The sequence below is a fragment of the Cicer arietinum genome, chromosome 3 (assembly GCF_000331145.2).
Source record: "Cicer arietinum cultivar CDC Frontier isolate Library 1 chromosome 3, Cicar.CDCFrontier_v2.0, whole genome shotgun sequence".
Lineage (NCBI taxonomy): Eukaryota > Viridiplantae > Streptophyta > Magnoliopsida > Fabales > Fabaceae > Cicer > Cicer arietinum.
Genome location: NC_021162.2, coordinates 29,227,278 through 29,231,388, shown reverse-complemented (window position 1 = coordinate 29,231,388; position 4,111 = coordinate 29,227,278).

Genomic DNA, 4,111 nt, shown 5'->3' with positions numbered 1-4,111 from the left:
AAAAGCATCCCATCAAAATATTGTTGTTCTTCCTGTTCCAGTTTTTTTTAGTGCTTCATTTCATTGGTGCTTTCATTCTAATCATGGCAGACAATACTCGGATGGAAGAAATTTTTGCAGAATTGAAGAAAAACGCAGAAGCCATCAATTTGGTATCTGAAGATTTGCACGGCCAGATCGAGCGTTTGGAAGGTTCCAGCTGCGCTTAAATCGAACGAATGGAAGCGATTCAGGTGTCTAATGAATCTCAATTCTCACAATTAAATTCTGTGATGGCTCAAATTCTGCAACGGCTACAATCGATTCCCGGGTCTTCCCATGGTTCAGCGAACTCATACAAAGAACCTCCTAAAAATTCATTTCAGGTACGCTCTGTGAAGCTTGATTTCCCTCGTTTTGATGGGAAAAATGTGATGGACTGGATTTTTAAGGCTGAACAATTCTTTGATTACTACTCCACACCTGATGCTGATCGATTAATTATTGCTTCTGTGAACTTAGACCATGAGGTGGTACCGTGGTACCAAATGATGCAAAAAACAGATCCCATGCTATCATGGCCAGCTCTCACTCGAGCTGTAGAGCTTGATTTTGGATCATCTGCATATGAGTGTCCTAGAGCTACTTTGTTTAAATTAACTCAAGCTGCATCTGTTAATGATTTTTATATGCAATTCACTGCATTAGTGAATAGAGTTGATGGATTAAGCCCTGATGCTATCTTGGACTGCTTCATTAGTGGATTACAAGAGGAGATTCGCAGAGATGTTAAGGCTATGGAACCCAAAATTTTAAGCAAAGCATTTGCTCTAGCCAAACTATATGAAGAAAAGTACTCAACAAATAAACCGAAACCCTTCACAAGCCATGCCAGAAACTATAACCAAAACAATACCACCACCAACAAAAACCCTCAAACTAGCCAAATAACTGACACTACCAAAAACAACTTACCTCCACTCTTCCCTCCCCCTCAATCCAAGCCATTATACCAAAAAAACCAAAATATAAAAAAAATTTCACCAGCAGAAATCCAATTAAGGAGGGAGAAAAATTTATGCTACTTTTGTGATGAAAAGTTTTCTCCATCCCATAAATGCCCTAACAGACAAGTGATGTTATTGCAACTTGAAGATGAAGAGGAAATTCAATCAGACCAAACAGCAGGGGTGTTATTAGAAGAGGCCATTATTAATGAGCACCATCACTTATCCTTGAATGCTATGCGCGGAGCTAATGGGATTGGTACTATTAGATTTACAGGACAAGTGGGCAGCATAAGCGTGAAGATTTTGGTTGATGGAGGAAGTTCAGACAACTTTATTCAACCAAGAGTTGCACAAGTGCTGAAATTCCCAATTGAACCAGCAACAAACCTTAGAGTTTTAGTGGGAAACGGCCAAGTGTTAAATGCTGAAGGCAAGATTCAACAATTACCAGTGCAAATTCAGGGCCAAGAAATTAAAATACCTGTGTATTTGTTGCAAATCTCAGGTGCTGATATCATATTGGGTTCCACATGGTTAGCAACACTTGGACCTCATGTGGCTGACTATGCAGCATTAACATTAAAGTTCTTTCGACAGGGTAAATTTATTACCTTACAGGGTGAGACAAATATGGAGCCTAGTCCAGCTCAACTACATCAATTCAGAAGATTGCATTACACTGATGCTATTGAAGAGTGCTTTGCAGTCCAATTGATAAATAAAGAATTACCCGAAGATATTCTCAGTGAATTACCATCAGCCATTGACCCTGAAATTGCTATGTTACTGCACACATATGCTGATGTTTTCAAGGTTCCATCAACACTACCACCTCCAAGGGAGCATGACCATGCTATTCCATTGCAGCCTGGGTCTGGACCAGTTAAAGTAAGACCTTATAGATACCCCCACACACAAAAGGAGCAGATCGAAAAAATGGTGCATGAAATGCTTCAACAAGGTATTATTCAGCCCAACAATAGCCCATTTTCTTCACCTATTTTACTTGTTAAAAAGAAAGATGATAGTTGGAGGTTTTGTACTGATTATAGAGCCTTGAATACGATTACTGTGAAGGATAGTTTTTCTATGCCCACAATTGATGAGTTACTAGATGAATTATATGGGGCTCAATTTTTCTCTAAATTGGACTTAAGGTCAGAATATCACCAAATTATGGTCAAGTCAGAAGATAGAGAGCTAAGACAGCTTTCCGGACACCACAGTCATTATAAGTGGCTAGTAATGCCATTTGGTTTAACAAATGCTCCAGCAACATTTCAAAATTTGATGAATAAAAGATATTTCAACATTTGTTTTCTTTGATGATATCCTAGTGTATAGTGCCTCTTGGAATGACCGCCTACAACAATTGGAGTCTGTATTAAGAACTCTACAAAAGCATGAGTTATATGCCAAGTTATCCAAATGCTCCTTTGGAACCACAGAGGTAGATTACTTGGGACACACGGTATCAGGCAAGGGTGTGTCTATGGAAAATACTAAAGTGAAGGCAGTCCTAGAATGGCCTATTCCATCCAATGTTAAACAATTAAGGGGGTTCCTTGGCCTCACAGGGTACTATAGAAGATTCATCAAGGCCTATGCTCACATTGCTGCACAATTAACCGAATTACTAAAAAAGGACAATTTTCATTGGAATACTGAAGTTGAAACAACCTTTGAGAAACTGAAGCAAGCTATGAAAAATGCTCTAGTCTTAGCATTACCAAACTTCAGTCAATCATTTATCTTGGAGACTGATGCATCTGGCATAGGAGTGGGGGCTGTTTTGGGTCAAAATGGTCATCCCATAGCTTATTTTTCAAAGAAACTGGCTCCTAGGATGCAAAAACAATCTGCATATATCAGAGAACTACTAGCCATAACTGAAGCTTTGGCTAAATTCAGACATTATTTGTTGGGCAATAAATTCATCATAAGGACTGATCAAAAAAGTTTGAAGAGCTTGATGGATCAATCCTTACAAACACCGGAACAACAAGCATGGCTCCACAAGTTTCTAGGCTATGATTTCAAGATTGAGTACAAGCCTGGCAAGGATAATCAAGCAGCAGATGCATTGTCCAGAATGTTTGCATTATCATGGTCCGAGCCTCATTCTTTATTTTTGGAGGAACTAAGAAACAAATTAGTTACAAATGACCAATTGAAACAATTAATGCTGGACTGTAGGAATGCAACAGCAGATAAGCACTATACAGTGCGAGAAGGATTGCTATATTGGAAGGATAGATTGGTTATTCCAACAGATGATGCCCTGATTCATAAAATTCTCCAAGAATACCATAGTTCACCAATTGGTGGTCATGCTGGGATCACTAGAACGATGGCAAGGCTGAAAGCTCAATTTTATTGGCCCAACATGCAAGAACAGGTGCACGAGTATGTGCAACAATGTGCAATTTGTCAGCAGGCTAAGAGTAGCAATACATTACCTTCAGGTTTGCTTCACCCCTTACCTATCCCACAACAAGTTTGGGAGGATATAGCAATGGATTTTATCACTGGTTTGCCTATTGTGAATGGTTTATCTGTTATCATGGTGGTTGTGGATAGGCTTACTAAATATGCACATTTCTTAACACTTAAGGCTGATTATAATAGTAAGACTGTAGCTGAAGCTTTCATGAGCAATATAGTGAAGTTACATGGAATACCACGGTCAATTGTGTCTGATAGAGATAAGGTCTTTACTAGTACATTTTGGCAACATTTATTCAAATTACATGGAACAACACTTGCTATGTCATCAGCCTATCATCCACAAACTGATGGACTATCTGAAATTTTGAATAAATGTTTGGAAATGTAGCTGAAGCTTTCATGAGCAATATAGTGAAGTTACATGGAATACCACAGTCAATTGTGTCTGATAGAGATAAGGTCTTTACTAGTACATTTTGGCAACATTTATTCAAATTACACGGAACAACACTTGCTATGTCGTCAGCCTATCATCCACAAACTGATGGACTATCTGAAATTTTGAATAAATGTTTGGAAATGTATCTGAGATGCTTCACCTATGAAAATCCCAAAAGTTGGGTTAAAGCTTTGCCATGGTCTGAGTTTTGGTATAATACAACTTTTCACACTAG